The sequence below is a fragment of the Corapipo altera genome, unplaced genomic scaffold (assembly GCF_003945725.1).
Source record: "Corapipo altera isolate COAL_440 unplaced genomic scaffold, ASM394572v1 48b, whole genome shotgun sequence".
Taxonomy (NCBI): domain Eukaryota; kingdom Metazoa; phylum Chordata; class Aves; order Passeriformes; family Pipridae; genus Corapipo; species Corapipo altera.
Genome location: NW_020884884.1, coordinates 12,490,579 through 12,515,418, shown reverse-complemented (window position 1 = coordinate 12,515,418; position 24,840 = coordinate 12,490,579). Strand labels below are relative to the sequence as shown.

The window sequence follows — 24,840 nt, the reverse complement described above, 5'->3', positions numbered from 1 at the left end:
TTTCTTTCATCTGTTTCACACTGGATCCTTAAAATAACTCGAATATTTTCAGTATTCCTAGAAAAAGAAAATTCAGGCTTCTTTTAATTATGTATTAGTGAATATTTTTCATATCCTTTACAAAAATGGTTGGTTTCTGCCTTTTTACATTTCCAACTTGGTGTTTGTTTCCTTTTGTGCACCAGAATGTCAAGACTTATTTGGCCTTCAAATCTTTTTAAAAATCACTGTAGAAAAGTATTCCAGTCTCTATAATTTATCAGTTCTTATTGTTAGATGATCTAAGATCCAAGTAAGATATCATGCATTTGTATTAGCAAAAAAGTTCAAAGGCTTAAGGAGAATGAAAGATCATGCCAGCACCTGTGTTATCACGTGTACATGTATGTCATTATATAAGCAAGGAGAAACACCTAAATAAATTACAGTAATGAAGATAGCTCAGGAGCAAAAAGGTGGAGGATTCTCACTCAAACAAGTGTGAAAAATGCAAAATAGCTTCACCTCTAATTCAACCTCAAGGTTGTAACTTAAACCTCAAAAATTATATTCCTTAAATTGGAATTGGATTCTCTGTTATTTTTTTCACCTCTAAAGCCTACTTACAAGTCCTATTCATAAGTCTGCCTTCCTGCTTCAGGTCTACCAGGACCCCCAAATCCACTGTGAATAAGAGCTATAAAATTTTCTAGGATTTCTGCTGTGCAAGTGTTTTCTATATGTTTCATGCCAATGTGGGTAGAGTCCTTCCCAAATCTTCGTTCGCGAAGCCTAGCCATGAATGAATGAAAGCCAATGGACCAGCATTACCAATAATATACGTATGCCAGTTATTTTTCAGGCTACCTGTTTTGCAATTTTGGTGTAAGGGTTTTCTCCTTCTCCAAGTTTCTCCTGTTTTCTTTAACACAATTTTCTCACTTAATAGGGATGAAAGACATTGTTTTCAGAGTCACCGAGTTCTAAACTCACTTTAGTGAAACTGAGGCAAAAAATAGGCAAAACATGCCTAAACAGGTTGGGATATGCAATATGGGGATGTTATCCCTTATTGGGGTCTAGCTCCATAAGCTGCATTTTAAGGTCACTCTAAATATGTTCTGCTAAACCTCATCACACTTATAATATCAGGATAATTTCCCACTGACTGCAGTGAGATTTCAGTGATGTAAGATACTGTTTACAGTGAGGGCTGGTAAAAAAAAAATTAGGACTTGGAGTTCAATAATCAGTAAGAGTTTAAAAAATTTATTCAAAATAAAGAGAAAAATTTGCCCACTGTTTCAGTCAAAAGAATCAGCACATCTGTTACTAATTCAAAAATTTTGAGTTGAAAATAGAACCACCAGGAATGTTTGAATGGCAAAGCATGCAGAAATGTTCCACCCTTTTTGAATAAGAAAATCAAAGAAAGATACAGTGCAGTCTTTACTGTTGTGTGATCCAAAAGAGCAAGAGGATTTAGGAAAATATATTTTTCTGTGGTGATGACCTGAGAATATAATGTTCATGTTTCATGCTTGCCTTGAAGAAAAACAGGTAGCTTTGCAAGCAGAATTTTATAGCACATTCATTCCATCACTAGCACTAATTTTAACATGCAGCCCGATTTGACCCTCTAGAATTGCTTTTGTTGCAGAAAAAGTTTGTATTAAGTACAGAAAGCCTGGACAAAATTCCTGATCAAGCCTAAAATAAACAATGAATGCCCTTACTCATGCATAACACTGCAATGTAAAGTATTTAACTCTTCTGGCAATGTACTGCCTTAGAGAGTAGGAGTAAAAACAGTAAAGTAAGTTTGGAAAACAAAACTATTACAGTGATTATTGCTACTGCCTGGCAGAAAAGCATCAACCAAAATTAAAGGTAATCTGATAATCATTTTCCAGCACTAAATTAAGAGGCAGCACATTTGTACAGCCAAACAAAGCACACAAAAATAGATCCCCAGAACTCCTGGGAAGGGGAAATTTTCTGGTTTATGCCGTTCATTTTAAGAAAATAGAGAAACATATGAACTAGTAAACAATACTATTCTGAAAATGGTATAAAAGGAAAGGAACTTAAAATGGAACACTGAGATTGTATCTCAGCATAATATAAACATAAAACAGCTACAGAAAAATGTTGCAGCCTGTGGGTAATGACAAAAATGTTTAGGATGATAATAAGGGAAGACAGCAATGTTAATACTAGTAAAAGACTGCAAGAGACATTGGAAACTTGATGGAGTGGTTGTGTTTTCATTCTGCTCAGCAATGAAGATTATTGCTTCTCCACGGTTGATGTGGTATCTTCAATCATGCTGTTTACATTTCCTTAAATATTCTTTAATTTCATAAAGTAGCCTCACCTTCTTCCAAATGGCCTCCAAGTGCCAAGGTGCCTTAACATTATTGGCATGCTGTTTCTCCTGGGCTGAATTCCAACAAATAAACTATATATTCTTTTAAACCAAGATGCTATCGAATTTCTGTTTTTCTCTAGCTGTAAATCAAAATTTATGTACAGATACATATACATGATATGAATAAAAGCAGAATTAGGAGAAGAAATTGTTGATGAGGAGAAATTTTTGGCAAGCTAGTGGAATAGTTCAGCTAAAACTGTTAGAGAAAATGATTTCTTTCATTCTTACAAGGCAAACAATTTTTCCTCTCCTTCTTTAATAATATGGCATGGGGTTGCAAAATAAATATTTGAAAATTCTTATCTAAGAAAGAACCAGGAAACACATGTCTTTAAGTCATTACAATATGAACTGGAATAATCATTACCATAAAAATAATTCACATCATTGGAAAAAGCATAAAAATTTCTTGCAATCACAGTCTTGAAACTCCAGTTGACAGAGTTGCATGAAAGAGTGATAAATTTTGTATCAATTCGATTTAAATGATACCTTTCCTCTTAGGTTGTGTAGTTTGGCCTTAATATTAAAACACAAGTATGCCCAAGTCACACAATATGAAATTCACAGCAAACCCATCATTATTTACAGCAAATTCACACAGTTGAAATTTTGGTAAAATTCAAGTTCACTTCACATCCCAAATTTGTATGTTTAAGAATGTTTTCATTGAAGGTTTGATTTCAGTCTGTAGTCCTATTCAGTGAACTCTCTCAACTTTCACATTAAGCAAAAAGCTTTGGTTCAATAGGCTCCTTTCCTGAAATGTGCAAATTACAGCTGTCCCACTGAACTTGGTAAGTCAACAGGATGGCAATTAAGGCTCAAGCTCTGAACTAGAGCAAGAAGATTGAAACGACCAAGAAATAGAAAGCTTGTTGTGGTATTGATAATGGGCTAAACTTAAGAGACCAGTAATAATTCAAAATACACTGAGTAAAAATGTAATAAAGCTTTTGGGTGTTGCTGATTACTTTTTAAGGTAAGAAAAGATCAAAGTGATTTAAAGACTCAGTTGCACGCCTACAGCAGGTAGAAGCCTGCATAGCAGCAAAGACCCTGGCAGGTATTATGCATACAGATTTCAAGACTGCTCAATCTGGAAATGGCACTCCCAGTCCTGAGTCTGGCCACCTTCTGTTTTTTGGTTTGTTTGTTGAAAAAGGTTTTACTGCTCAGAGGGAGAAGGCTTTCATAAAGTTCAATGCATGAAACCCACAGAAGAAGTTTACACTGGTCTTCAGTTAGGTCTGGAAAAATATGTCAAACAATAGCATGAAATTGATATCTTCTCTGTCTGAAAGCAGAACCACAGTGTCACCTCACAATCCCACCTTGTAACCAGATTTTGTTCCTGGCATATGAGAGCTCTGAGGAGTTTTCAGCAGCCCTCATATGAGACGATGCCAGTGTAACCCACTAAAAGAATTGGAAACAACACTCCAGAAGAGAAGAATTAAGATTGCAAGTTGAGCTGTTCTGAGGGAGGAACATTAAGACTGTTGACAAAAGCAAACTCTTGGGATTAGCTGTTCAGACCACGTATTCTGATGAGAAAGGCATCTGTCCACATATCTGCCCACCTATCTGTTTTGCAGAAACTACATTTTCACAGAAAAAGACTTTGTCTTTCCATTTCTACTAAGTGTTCTATTGGACAAGAATTGTCAGCTCTTCCACTGAAATCAACAGGAGCAAAAAGTCCCCTTGGCTCAAGGAAAGCTCTCATGCAAGTGAGGGTTGTCTGAAGAATTTCAGGATAGCAACTAGTATGAATTGTGAGTCTTCATGCTTATGAGGACTGTCAGCCTGTTTGTGTTACTGTGTATTTCCAGTTATTATCAAATGAGAACAAAAGAACTGTAAAAACTTCCAAATGAAACTAAAGACAATATATTTGGTAAGTCTTCGTAATAGAACTAAGGTATTAGAAATCATATAAGCATAATTCATTACATTTTTACCAGGATCTATCAAGATATCATAGACATCTGTTCAGAATGGAAAAAAGATGTAACAGAGCTTGGGAATAATGAATCAATAAAGAATAAATACTTAAAAATAGGCAAACAAACCCCAAAACAATATACAACAAATACTTCCCTGCTGTAAAGCTCAGTTAAATTTCTCATGAAAACCATGTGTATTACATATGGCTACCTTCATTAGACTACTATTCAAAAATGGGAAAGACATAAAACGAGGCTGCTCACAGCACTCCTGCAGTGCTGAACTGCAAAACTTTTGGGAAAGGTAAAAGCCTCGAAGGAAAACCAAAATATTCAGATGAAATGAACTAAATAAAACATTGGCATACATTACTTTCTCTGGTTCTGGAGTTTCTTTGTTTATTTGCAGGGGTGGAACAGAGCAAAAAGAACATTTTCTTGAGATTATGAGCATATTTATTGTGGTACTGAACATTGATCTAGGCAGGTCAGACAAATGAATTCCACAAATGAAAATTTCTGTTGTGGAAACCCTTGAGATAACTGATGCATGGGTCATTTACCTAGGCATTATCTTATGCACACAAAATTAATTGATTGACAAGACAAACTATTCCATATATGTTGGAATAATTTATAAACAGAAGAGAAATCATCACTACATGAAACACTGAAAATGACTAACAGCAAAGAACAATCTTGTACAGGAGCACGCCAGACACAAATCAAAGACAAGAAATTACACTAATTTCTTGCAACAAACATGGGTAGAGCCCTTCCCAAATCTTCATTCATGAAGCCCAGCCATGATGACACTAATTTCTAGTGCAATGAATATTGTTACAGGATATGCGATCACTAAAGATGGGATTGCTTTAAGAGTACTAAAATAAAACAAAAACCCTAACTATTATGTATAATGTCAACTTTGTAAAAGATAATTTTTATAAAGCACAATTGAAATGCTTCCAAAGAAAACCTAAACAAACGACCACTTACAAGCATCCTATTAGGAGTAGGTTATTACATTAATTAATAATCCTCTACAGGAGTATTAAGGCAAATATTGAATTGTATATCAAAACCAAAGGTTTAATTAAGTAAAAACTTAAGATGAAATTGAAAATTTCAAGATTGTCTAAGACCATAGAACAACAAAACTCCAAATGGGATACGGTAGCTTTAATCATGTTGAATTTCTTCAGTTTCTTTATTTTGAGCAATCTCAAATTATAATACAGGTAAGAAAAATATTTTTCATATTAACCCAGATCCATGTTTATAACAGCTCTAGTTTTTTCAACCAAAGCCACTTGACCTTTAAAATCTAATGATAGTCAGAAACATGGTTTTAGGTCCCTTACTGTGGTAAGTCTGATACCAAATTCAACATCAGAGTGATCTCTATGTGATAAAATTGAAACTATTGAAATAGCTTTTCCTCATTTTCCTCTTCTGAAAAACTGGTATACCAGTTTGTCTCTCTGTCAAATGTTGCAAAGCACACTGCTAGTGAGAATTACAGGATAAAAGGAAACTGTTAATAGCAACTTTAAATACTGTCATCACATTCACCTTATAGAGCACATATTTTACTAAGATGTTATACTCAATTAGCAGAATAATTTTAGTCTGATTCTGTTTTTGTTAGTTAAGGATTCTAACAATTTCTCAGTTTACAAGGCATGGAATCAATATGCTGCAGAATATCTGCACTAGCACCAATGATTTTCAGCCTGCCTACTTTTGTGTTACCTATTTATGCTAGTATGTTCTCTTTAAAGACCCAATGGGCAGCAGGGACATCAAATTCAAAATGGGATCAGAGGAGACAAGGATGCAGGTAGAAGCTACTTGGTATAACCAAAATGTTTGCAGTTATCAGCAGTGGGGAATGAAATATTGTACCTATTGATAGTTGTGTTCTGATACAAATATTATTGCAGAAATATTTTACATTTCATGTATGACAGCTTGTACATCTCAAAAGAGAAAAAAAAATCAGCTATTTGCAACCATTTCTTTAAAGATGCCTGTGAGATCATATTTGATTGTATAATACATACACACATTTAAAGTCCTTAATTAGTAGGTACAAAGGGAGAGCCTGAAATGAAGTATGGTAGGCTTGGCAGAAGCACAGTGGGTGGATACAAAGGAAACTATGAAGTCAAACCCACAAGAACTTTAGGAGACCCACCCAGTGCTGTTGCCACTTCTAAATAAATAAGATTCACTTCTGCATATGACGGAATCATACAATTAATACAACTTCTCATAAAGCAGCACATATATCTCATTGTGCAGTTTACATCCAACACCAGATATTACAAATAAACTGTGCATTTCCCTTGTTTTGTTGGAGTCTAAATCTGCTCCCTTCAATGGTTGATGCAGTTCTAAAAATTTTACTAAACGTAAGAAAGTGCCAATATTCAGGCACTTGAGTCAACTCAAATTACAGCTGATTTTAAATCAACTTTAGACTACTATGCTTAAGATGAATATTTCAATTAAGATTGAGTAACAGCAGATTAAATGTGTATGTTTAGACATGTTTTACGTACTTGCCATGTTGCAGCAGCATCTTTTCCCACTTGTTTTAGACACAAAAAAGAGCTTTCATGTTAAAACACTTTTCTTCCTTTTTTAAACTAGACAACACATTTCAAAAAAGATAGAGTACTCTCAACAAAATTTTCCTCATTTGCATGTTCTATGTTGTTTTGAGTGATAGATATGGTATTTAAATTCTCCTTTTCAATAGATCTTTCTCAGTTTTAGAAAAATTACTCTGAATGGTGAATAAGAATATCTTAAGAGCTCTACAAAATGACAACTTACATCAATGGAGTCATGACAGCTTGGACCAAATGCAAGTGAAGTTTTCTGCTAGGGACATCTGCAGACATCTGCATGTATTTTTGGTGTCTGAAGAATAATTTCTACCACCAATCTTGCCAGTAACACCATAAACCACAAAAGAGGCATGTTTCATTTTCAGAACAGTTTAGCAGAGGAAAAAGAACTTGTTATAAACATCAATCTGGTTTTGGAAACTTACTGTACTTTTAATTTCGTATTACATTTCAGCTTTTTCTTCATTGAGATATTGAGGTTTGCTGAAGTAGAAGCCCAAATATACTACATCTTGGGTAGACAAGAAAAAAACCTTCTGTAGCAGGCACACCATTAATTAGTAGCAGCTTGGGGCTATCTTAGTATTTCAGGTTATAAACTACAGGAGTGCAGGAGCCACTCAATGAGAAATTGGTCTTTTGTTTGCTTGTTTGTTTTGGTTTTGGTTTGTTTGGTTGGTTGTGGTTTTTTGGTTGTGGGTTTGGTTTTTTTTTTAATAGTAGGAACTTCAGCACTGAAAGAAGGGGGTATGCTGAGGCAGAGAGTCGAAAGAAGAAACCATGAGATAAACTCCATGGTAAACTATTTCTTTTCTCCAGTCAGTAATCTAAATTAACTAACTTTAGAATTTACTATCTATTTACCTTCAAGATGAACAGCTTTACCACTTCTATTGCTTAGCACTTAGCTCTTTTGGAAGCTAAAAATTAGCAATTAAGAAATGAGTGAAACTCCTTTTTAAAAGAAAGAAGTTTGATTCTTGCTCTGTTGAAGCTTTGTTGGGGTGTCTCTCAAAACAGTAGCCTGTTTTGTACTAATGTCCGGATTTGAAAAAATAATTAGGTATGTTATACTTCAGCAATGACCACACTAAATTTCAAGCACCCACCTACTGACCAAGTCCTGTAACTCCTACATTACAGAGTAACACCAATGTGTATTAACTGCACTTTAAATATACAAAGAAAATTGAGCCTTCAGAAGTTTTAACTAATCTCATCACAACTGAGGACTTTTAGGCATGTGACAAGCTCCAGAAGGTCAGTAAAGTCAAAATGTCCTGTGCATATAAATCAGCAGAAGTTTAGAGAACACCTGTGTTCAGGTGCCTGCATGCTCTTAAACACCTACCCTGACATAAGTTGTTGAATTCACCTTGGAATTCAACACATTGTGCCTCTTGTATTACACAAAGGATGCATTTTAGCAAGACTTAGCAAAGAACAGTGCATGTAGACAGACAACAGTTATTGCCAGTCCAGGTATACTTATAAATTCCGTTTCTATCTGTAGTAGTTCTGAAATAGCAGCCAAAGTAGAAAAGAATGAGATAACAATCAGGCCTGGGCTTATTCATAAAAACAAACTGGCTAATTTCTTTCTGGAACTTTCACTTCATCTTTTCAAACTTTATCATGCTGTTTTTACAAAACTTTTAGCTTACTTTAGCTAAAACTTCAGCTTATTATTTTGGACTTTCCTCAGCTATTAAAGGCTTTTTACTGCTTTTAAAAACTCTTTTGATCATACATATATTATTTTGAATAGGGAAAAATTGTAAAGGAAACATTAAGAGTTTGTACACTGTAGAATAAAGAAAAATTATTTTGAATACCATATACATCCTTTATTAAAACAAGTTTTGCCAAACCAACATATAAGTACACTTGCCTTCTGAATCAGTGTTAACATAGTCTAGAAGACTGAGGAGGTTTAAGTAAAGCTGTAATTTGCATTTTTAGTAAAACATTTTGAGCAGAGGCATTCATCAAAACATTTTATTAAAAACGCATTTTTAAGAACAAAACTATGCAACACATTAATACTATTTAGCTTCAGTACTCTAAGAATGAAACCTTCAGAAAGAGACTCCATGAGCATTCTTAAAATACAACAGAAGGTTTACTTAAGTTCACATGGTTTGGAGCTACGGTCATTAGCAATCGTTGTTAGCAACAATTCCTGCCTGTATGGAAATACCGATAAATTAATAAAAATGGAAAATGTTTTAAGTAGCAACTGTCCTTGGTAAGAAAAAATATATGAACAGCTGGTCAAATTTTCAGGATATCAAAACACACCTATATCAAGACCTTTTGCAATGCTGCTGAAAACTACTAAAAAGAGTTTCATTTCCATCCCCAGTAATTTCATTCTGTAGGGAAAAGTAAAGGATGAGGTATCTTCCCTTTGTTTTTATTAAAATTATTTTGTCTGCCAAGACTCAAGCCATTGGTTGTTTCCAATGCCACTGTATATTCATGTTGATTTTATGTGAGCTGTACAGTAAGCATGTATGTACTGATGTTACCTTGTGTAACTTGCATTCTTGTACTGGGTTACATAAAATGGAAAATGGAAAGAAATGGCTTAATGTCAGACAACAAGAAGGGCTTCTATACATACATAGGTGACAAAAGGAAGGCTAGGCAAAATTTGGGTCCCCTGCTGACTGAGGAGGGGGACCTAGTTAGATAGGACATGGAAAAGGCTGTGGCTCTGAATGCCTTCTTTGCCTCAGTCATTACTGGCATGAGCAGCCTTCAGGTCCCAGAGACTAGGGGAAAACTTTGTATAAAGGCAGAGACATAAACTGCATTTGAATGCTTCTTTTGCCATTCTTCTAATACAGCTCAGGCTTAAGAAATTCCAAGATAAATCTCTGTCTTTCTTTACTTAACAGTTTACAGACAACTTTGAAATATTGCATCTAAAAAAAATGCATTCAGGCTCTACTACTATATCAACCTATACATGGGAAAAAAATCACGTATACTGAATAAAAATACTGCTTTTATCAAAAAAATGTAACTGACAACACACTCCACGACAGCTAGGCCATTGTGAGGTGATCTTTTTTCTGGTTATAAATTATTGACATTATTAAGAAATTATTAAGAAATTATTAAGACATTAATAGTTACTGAATATCTACTTGCATGCTTCCACATTCCTAATGTGACAACAGAGTTCCTATCATCTGATTGTCTTCACTGATATCCCTTTTCAGTTACTTTATGTATAACATTGCTTTTGCTCTGGCAATTTCACAACAAAAAGATTAAAAATCATCACTGTAAAGCTGCAGGGCAACTGCAGAAGGTTAACTATGTGGATGTATTCTTTTCTTAGTGTGGATATATACTGAATTGAATAGGCAAAATGTATAAGTTATAAAAAAACCCACCACCTAAATGTTTGCACATGTTTGAGTAATGGAGGATGGAAGGAAGTTGGGCTAAAGTCTTATCAGGATCAAAGTATTGCACCACCCAATCCTGTGTATCAGCTAAAAGGCTCTAAAACCTTGTATGTAATAACTTTGGGACTTTCTATGTATGACAAAATCATACAAGCAAAAACCTCATTGCTCATATCAAGACTAAAAATAATAAGTGGTAATAAGTGCCTCTAGTTTAGATCACTTGAAGGAAATAAAAAATGCTTGAAAAATTTCATTAATGTTACAGAAATATCTCTGGAATTCAAATAAATATCCCTGTTTATTCCTCTTGGCTCAGGCACTCCTCTTAGAAGAGCAAGAAACATTTGAAAAAATGCAACCAATAGAATTCTAATAACCCACCTGATTTAGAAGCAATGCTTAAACTCTTTGTTTTAAATAAAAGATATAATTAAGACCAGGAATGTTAAGTTCCCCAATTACTACTATCATTTGATGACCTTGTAAACTTATTTAATTCAACACTGGTGCAATTATGGCCTGTCATTTTCCCAAACTTCAATGCTGTGCATTTTAAAGCACATCATTGCAAAAAAAAAGTAAATTTGCATTACACAAAACAAACCTCACTTGAAATACAATCTTTAATGTCCATTATTATTGTGAAATTGCCACTCAAATGTATATTTATCTCTAGGTTTTGAATTAATAAGACTGAATGTGAGAGTCCCCCACTGCTGGTGATGCTATTTTCAAATCGCCAAAAAAAGATTATTCTTTGCTACATTGTATGTCTACACCTTTGCAGTCAGATCTCAAAGCCTATTCCCTTCAATCCAGGGATTCACCTAGCTTTTTTCCTCTTTGCACATCCACTTTTGGGGCATGGTACATCCATTCTAGGATGATGAACGAAGAACACATTTATGTCTAACTACAGTACTGCTCCCAGAACCAAGAAGGAACATAAAGGGCAACAAAGGAGGAACACATTCATTAAAAATTAATTCTCCACCTGACTACCTCAGGTTCACTACGTGTTGGAAGCAGCAACAGGGATGACACTCGCTATGAACAGCGTTTATACTATTGCTGCTGCAAAAAGCTGGAGTGAGGTTTTTTTGTTAAATATACATTAATGCATTTTAATAAAGAACTACTACTTAATGATAAGAAACTCCTATTTTGAGCTTAGAGTCAAAAAACTATGAGCAGTGTAAAATTACTGGACAATTAATTCTCACTCTCACATATTCTGCAGGTGAAATCCCACCATATTGGGTCACTGAAGTGATTAAGAAACCTTCTTTGAAGGCAGGTCCACTGCAGAGAATGAATTTCTGTCTTACCAGAGGGAGAATGAATAGCCAGAGACAGCTAAGACCTCGTAATTGTTGCTAAGTTGCCAAAAGATCTGTGTTATTCACTTTATTTTCTGTCCTCGGACGAAACAGAAATAATCATGTCAGGGTTTACAAATACAGTTTTGAAACAGAAGTGCACATATCAGCTCCAAATCCAAACCCTGAAACCTCACCATGCTAAAATTTATTAAATTTTTGGTGAAACTTCCATCTTAAATTGCCCCTAAAGGCAGGAAGTGCCTTCTACCCTGTAGTTGTAGGTTACTGTGGTCTATCCTATTAATACATGGTCCTGCTGTTATTATTTATAATAATAAATAACCATATTCAGTAAAATAATCATTCCTTGTCTTCATGGAGTTTGATAATTTGTACAGCAACCATTCCCCATGAAATAAAAGTCAGAGAGCAGTTCAGTAATAGAGTGTGGTAAAATAAACCTATGATTTGGCAACATCTATTTGCTTATAATAATTCACAGAATGTTTTTCTTCCAGAAAACTATCAGGGCATCTTTAGAAATTTCCTGAACGTTTGTCTTTTTGTCTTATTGGAGGGTGCCTATTTTACAGAAATATATATTATCATTCAAAATCCATAAGCCTATGAAAGGTTATAGTGGTTCCAAATCTCTTACTATTAGATGCATATCTGCACTAAACAATTACACATTTTTTTGCCATCCTCAACAGTGATGATGGAAAGCAAATTAATTCAGAAGCTAAATTCCTGATCCTGCAAATAAACATGCACAGGCATTTTTTCCCCAAAATACTCAAAGAAATCAGAGAGAGCAAACATTATTTACTAATATGTACATAAACATATGGATAAGCATAGAGATGCAAAATCTTTCTCATTCCTGAGAACAGACAAGTGAAAAAAATTCTAATACTAGAAGGCTATCTTAATCACCTAAAACACAAATTATTTTTCCTTTATACAACATGTATACAATTGCACAATAACATGCAACACATTTTACATCACCTAAAAATGTTTTCTTCAGAGTCCACTTCTACTAATTTATTGTCAGCTTTGTTTATTCTGCCTGTAGCCTCCACAGTGAATAAAAAGAGAAAAGGAAAACTGTAATTATTATGACGATGCCTAACATGTCTATTATATTAAAATTGATAATAATAATAATCAATTATTCTTCATTCTTCTGAATCTTATTTATTGCTTTTTTTTTCTATGATTCAAAAGACTCTCAGTTTAATAAAAATGGATGACATTCTTGTCCCAGAGATATTAAAGGCAAAACTGATTCCTCGCAGAAGCAAGACTCCCCTGTTGTTTCTCTGGCTCATCATACCACAGATGTTTTCTGGTGAAAATTCAGTGGTCTCAGATGCTGTGTTAGGAACATCCCTTACAAAAAACTCCTATCATGTAATGTAAAGTATTTGGGTGAAATTCCATTTCATATCGGCACAATTCCCACTGTGAAAAGCAACTTCTTCCCATTCTTTTTTAAACAAAATTTGTAACCAACTGAACTCTATGACTCATATGCTACAAAGGATCAAAAGACAATTTTTGCACCAATAACCTCTATAGCTCTAAATCTGCTTATGTCAGGACATAGAATTAAAAGTGGTTTTGCCCCCTGTTGAAATAAGTGATTATCACTAGAAAAATAGCATAATTCTTCCTGAATGCCAAGTACACTGTTTCTTTGATGGCTTTAAACTGGTTGTTTTCCTGAAGATCAAAAGGGGACAGTATATTTTGGAAATTCCTTGTCATACAGGCTTACTACAATATTAAATGTGCTGTATCTTAGAGCCATGAGCTCTTGTATCGGGCTTTAGCTAATTAAATAAACCTGCTGAAAATCAAAAGGATGTCTTCCTGGAACTCTTTTTCTTCTGGAAAAGTTATTTTAACACTCCTGACACAAAACTAAGACATTCTCCTTCTGTTTCCAAACACTGGTCATTGCTCACACTGATGTCACTATCTCTCTGCACATTTCAAGATTAAAGGAAATTTCTGAAATATTTAGAATTATTTCTCCCAAGAGTTATAGCTGGATGTAAATGGCATAAATAAAGAGAGCTGATCGAAGTGGGGAGGTATTGCAGAAGAAAGGATTCATAATAAAACATACAATCATTTTAACACTCAGAACTTTCCCAGATCACTCCAATGCTTTACTCTCTTCTTTTACTGAACAAGTAGAGACAGCTTTCCGTGAAATATACTTGTATGCAGCTTACTCTCTGAGTTTACAATAAATATCAAACATATTATCAATAGAGAGGTTTGTCCAAGCTTACATAGAATTTTAAGTAGCCAGCATAGCCCAGATTTTCAACAAAGTTTCCCAAACAGATTAGTTATCAATGAAGAGAAACAATTTCAAGAACTCTGTTGCAACAGTTACGCTGACTGAAAATGAAGGGTCAAGACTTCCAAGGTTTTATATTGGTTTCTGCTTCTAATTCTCTGTCTTACTTTCACAAATCATTTCATCTGCTCCTCAATGTTGGAAAAACAAGATTTTGCACTTACAGATGGCCTTTGAACATGAAATCTCAAAGCGATCAAGGAAGATAACCCACAATAACTTATTTCACAGTTGAAGAAACTAGTTCAGAGAGATGAGATCACTTGTATAAGTTCACAAACTTAGTAAAAAATAAAGACTGAAATAAAAAACAGATGGCCTGCATTTCAGCGTAGTATCTTATTCAATGCAATGTACTGCCTCTATAATGCAGTTGAAAGCTGAGTTGTTTCATTTATAATTTGAATCCACACAGTAGTAGAGGCATGCAAACAATAGTGAACATGAATGAAAAATATGACAAACAACAAAAATAAGATTCCAAGCCAGCTAACAACCTCAGTCAGACAATATACTTTATCACAAGCATTCAGTAAAAAAATCAGAAACATACAAAGGCAAATGTTAACAGAAACTTGCACATTATTCAGGAAATATTCTTACTATGAAGAAGTTTCATTTCTTTAGGAATAACAAGAGTGGTGTAAGTAGTCAACGGGCACAACTGCAAACAAGACAACTGTCTGAAGTTTCTCTGCTAATAATGAAAAACTGAACATTACAAAACCAAAGAATAGATGATAACATGAAGAATAAAATATAAAAAGAGGTAACAAAAATAAAAAGGGAAATGTAAAGCTTTCACCTCCCTCAAAATTTACAGCAGCTGCCATTTATGACATAAGAGCACAGCCTTTGCCACTTTGGAAAGATATACAACATTTGCTTACCTTTACTTATGCTTTAATTATTGCACTGAACTGCTTCCAAATCTTCATCCACTAATAGAATGTTTAATGACTGGATAAAGATTCCATATGAATCAATAGTCATATGTTGTTTCATATGTTGTCATTCTGTAGTACACAATTAAATCTATTGCTAAAAATATATATTCTGATTTCTCAATTATCTGTGAACTTTGTAGCATTATTTCTGACATTAACATTTCTTCTGCCACAAGTATTTTCTTTTCTCTCTAAAATGTAGGATTTTGCAATATTATTTATAAGATGGCAATTCTTTCAAGATTCCTATCTGATGCATCACAGTATGACTCACTGCTACTACATTTTTCAGTGTTCCAGTTTTCCCTATTAGCAATTCTGAAATAGCTCCTCATTTGCAATAATCCTCTAAAAAAATTATTTGATACAAACGAGCTTTTGACTACTGCTTTTCAAGCATCTGAAAAATATCTGTGATTTGACCCTGAGATTAAGGGTTTAGGAAGATGAAAGAAGAGGAAGGCTATGCTTATATAATTGGCAGCTATCCAGCACACTGAGGAAGGTTGCAGTCACTGTTATTGAAATATTCAGGTTAGGACCCTTAAGAGAGTAGGCAAAAAACCCCAAAAAACAAAAGAAAAAATAAATTGTGATTCCAACCCAGCTAGTTAGACTAGAAAAAGATGAATTTGCAACAGCATAAAAAATAGCACCTTACTAGTCAGATAAAATATTCATATTTTTAATAAAATATGTTTAATATTACATCAATACGTCTTCTTTTTATCTGAAAATTATACCTGAAAACGTCTCTTGCCTTTCTAATTTTCTTTTTTTTTTTTAATGACAGTAAACAGAGGCTTTACTAATCCTCAGGTTGCTAATAGGCCCTTATAATCCAAGTGGTCATGCGATGCATTCTCTTGTATCTCAACAACTTTATTGCTGCCTTGCCAGTAAAAAAATAAATGCTGTCTCCTTTTTTTTTCAGATATCACCATGGTGAAATGGACCTTAATAAACATAATGGTTCTAGTAGTTATGTGCAGTTATGATCAATACATTTTTAACATTATTTTTACTATATAAAGAAACTATCAATTTGAAAAAAGAGATTATATAACACTGTTGCAACTATATCTGGAAAAATGGAGTTTGATAATTTGTTCAAACTTCTCAGAGGCTTTTAGGGGTGATTTTTTCCTTTACCACTTAACAAACCTCTTTACACTTTCTTTCCTGAAGTCCACATTTTGCAAAAAAGCAGATTCCAGGAAATGAAGTTACTTGTTTGGATACAACTGCCAAAGCCACTTCCTGTACGCAGTTGGCAGAAATGCTTGGGGAAAAAAAGCCTTATGACATTTTTCAATCCAACCAAGATGGGCATTCCATTCAGCCACACAAAAACTCAATTTAGCCCCAGAACTGTATGCCAGTATTATATATTTGACCGCTCAAAGTATTGCAGTCCAGTAAAAATAAATTCAGTTTTACATTTGTCAGGAAAAATAGTATCAAACAGGTGCCAAACAGCAAACACATGGACTACTGCATCCATGACCTGATATTATTCCATTTTTTTTTTGTATTTTTCTGTTCTTCCTCTCTTCTCTCTGTGCAGCTTCACACATGAATGTACTCTAAAGAGTAACTTATGAAAAGTCTGCAGAGATACCATTCACTGGAACATGACATAACACAGTCATTGTTACTTTTGGAAATTGACACTATTTATGACTCATTCAGTGGCAGATAGAAAAGGAAATTTCAATAAGAAAGCCTCTATAACAAACATTTGGGCTGTTATAACATAAAAGCATCAAATACATTATACTCATCAGATGAACTGAACAGGCTGTCAGTGACCGAATCATATTTTCTTGGACTTTGCTAACAGGTCTTTTACCATACCTTGTCCTGCAAATCTCCATTATGATAAAATGAAGGCTTTGACTGTAACAACACATTATTTTCAAATCAAGTGATTAAAAGTACCTATAAGCAAAAAAAGTCTGTTATTATTCTGGTTGTTTTGACTTCAGATCAATCTCTTTATCTTAAAGATTAACAAATTTGCCTAAGGGATCACAATTAGATATGCAGCAGTTTAAAACTGTACTTCTTCTTCCTATAGCTTCTGTAATTTAATGAAGCTCCATTAAAGCTAAAATATGCCTCAGCTCAGGTGCCTGTCTTGAGCTTTCAGGTCTTTTTGGGAGTAACAGCTAAATTAAGCGTGACAAGCAGTAACTTCCCAACTACTGTTTCCATTTTATTGCATGTATCATTTGAAAACACATATTACTGCCTTCTCTCTTTAGACATTTTCCATCCAATAACTCTCTTGGAGCCACTTTTCATTCCCTGGTAACTTAGCTCTTGCTTCCCTCCAACCTACAGTCTCATTCCTCATCTCATTCCCAGCTTCATTAGGAATACACAGTAAGCCACAAATCTCTTTGCCCTTTTCTACCCTATTTACAAAAGAGAAATCCAATCCGTACCTGCCCTCCTCTTTTTACCCCTTCCAAATCAATTTTCTCCTCCCACAGTTTAGGCAGTCAAGTGTGGCACAAAGACTGTTTAATATCAATTGCTTCTACTGTCTTCTCCATCTACAGTTTCCTGGCAGTCACAGTATTTTCACAAGAAAGACAAAAAATAGTATTCAGAAACACATTTTCTATTTGTAACCAGCACATGGTCTCTTAATGTATTCCATCAAACACATCAAACAGATTCCTGACATTTGAATAAAAAAAGCCCAGAAACAGAGTGTGAGAGAAAATAAAACACTGATACACTGATAGTCTTTTTGATTTTTTCTTTTTTTTTTTTTTTTGAGTCCCCCTCCAACGTTTTAGACATTATCATGGAAATTTTCAACCCAGCATTAAAGTTATTTTACTCAAAAGTTCAAGATAAGATGCAATTTACCCAAGCTTTCTTCCCCTAAGTACAAATTCAATGATTTAATATAAAAAACTACAGCTAACAAGTTCAGCTATAGGAATATAGAAACACATATCTCCTCTCACAGCTGGCACCCTTCAATGTATTCCTTCCTTCTAAAAATTCAGAGAAAATCAGACTTGGAACAGCGTGGAAAACAAGTACTAGAAAGCTCTGGGGCACCTCATGAGTGCCAAGAGTGAAGACATTTCCGAAACAATGGCCTGACCACAGATCTTCCCTTTTATAATTGATGCAACTTCTAGCAGGCTTTCTTAAAAAGACGGGTTCCAAAAGACTGGCACTTTTAGGCCAAAGGCTTAATTTGAGAAATATTGTAGAACTGTGCCATTACAGATATGCAGAGAACATTTCTATTTAACAGACAGGCAGCTACTTTTACACCAGATTCAGTTTCAAACCAGCTTAAAGTTGTAGCTCTATACAGAGTACACTGCAGGAATCAAACCTAAGGCAACAGATATATGGAACGGTGTAGCAAAATCCTTTACTTGGAAAAAGTGCTCTTCAGTCACAGATTAAAACATGCTTATCATGTTTATTAATTGGAGTCTAAAACACTTCAAAGTTGTGTTACATACTACAAGTAAACTTCCTCTTCAGGAGTGGTACTGTAAGTTCTGAGTAGTTCTTCCCATTGTTCCCATAATACTGCATAATAATTTTGTGGATCGAAGTGGATACATTAATCTTCATTTATATCCTCATCTCAAAGAAGCATATATCAAATTTTTTAATCAAAATCAAATAGGTCACATTCCAATATATAGTCCTAACTGAAATCCATTCTACAGGTAATCATAAAGTTTAGAAGATCATACCAGGGTTTGTTTTTACTTTTATTTCCATCTTTATTTAAATTATTATTAACCATTCAATCACTCAAAGACATACCTAAGAACAAGACATGATAGCAATCTGCAACAATTTATGAGGGAAGTTAGGCATGGGAAAGAAATTCTTTTGACTTAACCTTGCCTCTTCAAACAGTAAGGACAAATGGATGAAAGTTTTAATTCACAAAGTATCAAAACATTACATGAATGTTTGACATGTGATTAGGTCCAACTGAAACCATAGGGAAATAACAACATGCTTATATGTACTTCTTCAGAGACTAAAATACCAGTAGTTGTTTTATGAAAGCCCTGACAATAAATCCTGCTTGATTGTGCAGTGATACAATGAACCCTGTGGCTGCCTTGGACCTATTCTTCAAAGCACTTATCCTTTTTCTGATTAACTTTCTTAGCTTTACAGGCTATGTCCCCAAACTTGAGAGCCCCCACAAGAGTGGGAGATAAGATACTTTGAGTTATCCTCTTTAAGTCATCTGGATGTTTTGATTGTCAGGCCTTGATGGGGCAGAAGTTGTTGTGCCCAGAAAACAAGCATGTAAAAGATTTAGCTATAAATATCAAAGTAATCAACATTTTAAATATGCACATAGTACATCAGAAACCAGAAAGAGATCGGCCACATACATATACAGAAATATGATGGCAACTAAAACTGGAAGAAATATTAAATCTTGTGCTTTTGCACTTCATCTAAACACGAAGTAATAGACATCAAGAAAAAAACCCAACTGAACCACAAGCTATAAACAGCAGTTTATGCTGGGGTTTTATACCTTCCTGTGAAGGTATAAAACCTTCACCTTGCATAACCAGCATCTGGTTATGCAACAGATGCAGGTATTTCCAGGAGTTTTATGCCCAGGAGGTGGTGCTACTGTCTGTTTTGGAAGTGACATGTCCTTACAACATTCATGCCTAGATACTATGTGGATGCAATGCTATGATTTTTTGTTTGTTTGTTTGTTTTAACTTTATTTCAGGAATATAAACCTCACATGTAAATTTAGTGATTTCAGAAGTTTAGCATTCAGGAGCAACAAGAATATCACGTGGAAAAACCCCCAAACAATTATCTAGCACAGCACAGCTTTCTCTGTGCTGGGTTTGCTATAAGAAAAGGGTTAGAAATTCTTAAACAGAATCAAAAATAGTATCAAAATGTAACACAAGCTGTTAAGGCAATTTAAACATACAGGGCTCCATTGAGATCTCCTGAAAATAGACTTACAAATTTGCAGAATACATGATAAAACTCATCGATTGATATTAACACAAAGTCACAAATATCATCTTAGGGTATGTTCTCTTACTGCCTGTCCTCTGAACGCAATTAAATCCTAAACAAGCACTGGAAAATACATTTACTTTTATTCTTGGGGGAAAAAAGTGAAACAAACACTATCAAAAGGAAAAATCTACTTTTCTTCTGTATTATAAAAGGTTAGTTGCACATTGACTTTATTGTTTTAAAGACTGTGATTTTGAGAGAGAATAAAAGCTACCACTTCAAACTTTATTTTTATATCCCTTTCACTGACATTTCAGACTCATCTAGTTTTAGATGTATTTCATATGATATAGCTTGTAAGGATTTTCTTTTTGATCACTGGATACTCGTAAGTGCAAAAGAAAAAAAAAAAAAGCCTGAAAATGTGAGCTAAACATATTGTTGAAAAGTATAAACCAATGCAAAGAGAAAAGGGCAGTTGAAATGCTCCAGATCTGCATTAAAAAATCCTGCATGAGTCTGCCTTTACTTTAAGGAGAGCATATATCATATATATATATATATATACTCTAAACAATGACAAGATATCAGTCTCACTTCTAGTTAAAATTTTAGTGATATGTTTTAAAGCCAAAGATTTAAGAATCTTGAACCACTTATGTATTCCCTATATTATTGAGACGTGCATATGGAGAAACTGATTTGATTTCTGTTGAGGAATAAAGAAAAGAGTGACAATATCTTCCTAAAATAGCATGTAAATCATAGATAAATAGAATTTTTGAGGTTGAAAAATACCTCTAAGATCATCAAGTACAACTGTCAACCCAGCACCACCACTATGATCACCATTAAACCATGTCCTCAAATGCCATATCCACACTTCCAGGGATGGTGACTATGCCACTTCCCTGGGCAGCCTATTCTCATGCTTGACAACCCTTTCAGAGAAGAAATATTTCCTAATTTTCTGTCTAAACCTCTGCTGAAGCAACTTGAGGCCATTTCCTCTCATCCTATCATTTGTTGCCTTGGAAAAGAGGCCAATTCGCACCTGGCTACAGCCTCCTTTCAAGTAGTTGTAGGGAGTGATAAGGTCCACCCTGAGCCTCCTTTTCCCCAGGCTGAACAATCCCAGATCCCTCAGCCACTCCTCATAGGACTTGTGCTTCAAATGTACAATATAAATATTAAACAAGTTAGTCTCTCCATTCATATTTTTGAGAAAGTTTATTGTGAGTTCCAGCATGACAAACTGATGCTCTTAAAGGCTTTTATATTTAGGTAATAGGAAGCCTAAAATGGCAGCAGAAAGCAATAGTGACATTGTAATAGGCATAATAAAAAATTGCAGAAGGTTTCAAACATGGCATCCAATATTAACAGCACCAGATTTTCATTTTACATTTTTATATTAGTTCTGCCTAGAGCTGAACTTCAGAATATTGTTTTTGAGATTATCATTATTTGAAGGAATTACAGAATTACAATAAACATTTAAAAAACTAAGATAGTAACAGTAAGCAAGTTCAGTAAAATGAACATACAGCAACAGTTCAAGGGCCATGAGTTGACCAAAATGAAAAGGCTGGAGATTATTACACTCAAGACACAAAAAAATAAAAGACTGAGAATACTTATTGTAGAAAATTATTGGAAACTAGTTGGATGATTAGGAAACTAGAAAAGACAGAAAAAGATGAAATTTAATTTTATTTGAATGCTGAAAATCAGGTGGAGGTTCACACTAGAAGTAGGACTATTTGTACTAATATTTGGCATGATATCATTAACAACAGCAACAACAAAAACAAAAAAACCTTTCAGCAAGTGTTTTTCTCCACCATCACCAAATGACTCACCTATAGAAAGAATATTGTCAGAAAAAATGGGAAAACAGAAAAACTATTAAGGGAAAGTAGATTAATCATAAGCATTGCAATACAGTACAAAACTAGACAGTGTAGAACTTTGTCCTGACTGGCTCCACCATTCACTGCATCGGTCAGATACAAGCGGTTTGAAGAAAAACTGGAATTATTGCTAAATGCTTACAAACGTTAAATAATCATTTCTGCTACAGGAGACTGGCCATAATTACCTACATGAGAAGGATCTTTGATGCACACATGTCTACAAAGAACCAATTCAGCTCTTTGTATAACTGTGAAATCATTTCAACTTGCAAAATTGCCTTAAGGAAGTCTTAGACCAGCTCCTACCTGACTCTATGAATAAAAAGATCAAAGACTGTTTTCAGTGTAACTTGGTAGATAGACACAGCAGAGCATCTCAGCCACAGACTTGTAAGATCAACTCTGCAATGAAAATCAGTAAGAGTTTTTACCCGATCTAAAAGTAAAACCTACCAAACTTACTGCATGACATTGTGGAAAACCAAATATCACCTCAGCTCTAGCAGTTAGTTCATTTCCAATAATTTGTTTACTCCTTTCTTTCACACCAAAGGCAATAATGGTCTAACTTTTCTCAGATTAACCTAAATACCACATAACCTCCTGCTAACATAATGTTATTCTTTTGAAAGTATCCTTCTGAACTTACAACAGAGACTGAAAATGAACGAAACAAAGACACAGTTACTAAATAGGTATTCCAGAGTTAAAATTGTAAGAGTCAAAAAGATGATGCATGAGAGGTAAGTGAACCATGCCATGATTTTTTCACCAAAATCATCCAATACTTTGGAGCCAATTGTCACTGATGCAAAAAGACATATAAACCCACCAAATTCAATGGAAAAAATTGTACAATAACAGTAGCATGAAATTGGCCTGAAACATCTGGATGAAACTTATCTTAACAGTTAAATGTATTGCAAATATCAGAAAAAACTAGGGATTTCTGGGATATTTCTGATAATTTCTACTTTGTTTTTATATTCAAATATGCTAAGATTAGTCTCTCAAGACAATATCTGTTTTTGCGAGGAACAGAACGAAACAGGGTATTTTTTTAGCTTAAATACACAAAAAAAAGAGAAACAGAACTCTAGACTAATCTATTATTTAGCAGAATTAGCAGTATCCATACAGAAATATATAAAGATTAAGCTAACAGGAGGACCTTCTAGTCTTTTGATTACTCATATCCATATATAATGTGCATGTAGTGGTTCTGTTAAAAGATACTGTAGTCTCTCAGGACTGATGTTCATAACAACAACAATATGGAAGAGGTTCTACAGAGGTATTTGCCAAATCTGACAATCAATATATAAAGGAATTTGATTACCCTTCAAGTACACAGAAACGTTCGGAAGTATATTTTTATCTCTAAAATATCAAGAATTGAAGAGCTTCAGTCACCAAAAAACACCCCAAAAACAACTTCAAGGAGTTAGTTTGAAGGATTCAATAGGTAAAATATGGCTAATGAAAGAGGAAGCCAAAAAGATTTGAAATAGTAGAGAACTTCCAAGGAACACTAGGTTACATTTAGCAGACTAATCTGGATCAGAGAACAGTAAACTAGCATAAAAATACTGGAAAGTTTCCCCATCTAAACAGACTCAAGAGGAAGGTAGTAAAAACTGCCAAAAGCATCTTTAACAAGCTTCCAAACATACGTTCCACATTAGAAGACATTCCCATCTGAGAACTGGAAAGAAAGACATGATGGGCATCTTAGAAAAAACAGAAATATTTTGTAAAACCAAATAAATATGGAGAAAGAAAAAGCTGTTGATATAAGCAGTAAGTGTCTTTACATAACAACATTTTCAATATATAAGTAAATTTCAATGTCTCTGAGAAACTAATGAAAGTCCTGTAATGATCTGCTCCTTACTCTCATTAAATCCTTATGACTTACAAAATCTGCCTTTGATGTTGCAAATGGGGATCAAGCTCCAAAAAGGAAAATCCAGGCTTAATCTTCTAAAAATAACCCTACATTCATATTTAGAAACAGTTAAGATGATAAAAATTGTAACACACAGTGTAATACCAAATGCAAGGGCTCACTTAACTTTAAATCTTACAACATGTATTTATATTTCTTTGTCACAAAGAATAATCATCTCTCGTTCCTTACAAAGATGTTACAGAGTCTCAAACTTCTTAACACATTTGGTTTCTTGCTGTTCACTAATCTCAGTGAGTTCAGTTCAAAGTCCTCACTCAAGGAAAACTGACAGTGGATTCACTGTGAAGTCTGACCAAAAAAAAGATCTTGGAAGCAGTACAGATAGAAGACTAGATTTTGAGAAAAACCCAAACAAACAAAAGCCCTAACCCCCAGAAGTTAGTGGAGTGTTCTATAAATTCACAGAGGTAGTCTACTTGGTGTTTACTGCAGTCAGTGTACATTTAAAGACAGTAATTTTTTCTAGAAACTACTTTGAATTTTAATTTTTACTTTTTGTTCCTTCTAAAACATTAAAAAGAGGAATAAAACTGTGATCTCTCAAGGCAATGAGATATACCAAAATGTATAAAAGGACATGACAAAGTAAAAAATTTCCACAACTACATGCTACAAACATGTGACTGAAGATAGACATTCATTCATATTTATCACAGAAATTGGAGCCTTAGCAATACATGTTTTATCTGCTAACTTGAAATATCAGAAAATAGCTTTGTTAAGCTTATCAGAAGCAAAGTTCAATAAAATTATTCCAAAGCTTATGCTGACTGTTATCATTTGCTGAATTTATTTTGAAGGCTTTTTAAAATACCTAAATCTTAAGCAGTGAAGTCTGATACTTCCTGCTTCATCTGTAAACTTGGCAATAAT

At 34.3% G+C, this 24,840-nt stretch overlaps 1 protein-coding gene across 9 annotated transcripts in view; it reads right to left on the bottom strand.

Annotated features, from left to right (window-relative positions):
• KIF6 (kinesin family member 6) overlaps positions 1-24,840 on the bottom strand; it is a 167,679-nt gene that overhangs the window by 74,565 nt on the left and 68,274 nt on the right. The window lies entirely within an intron of this gene.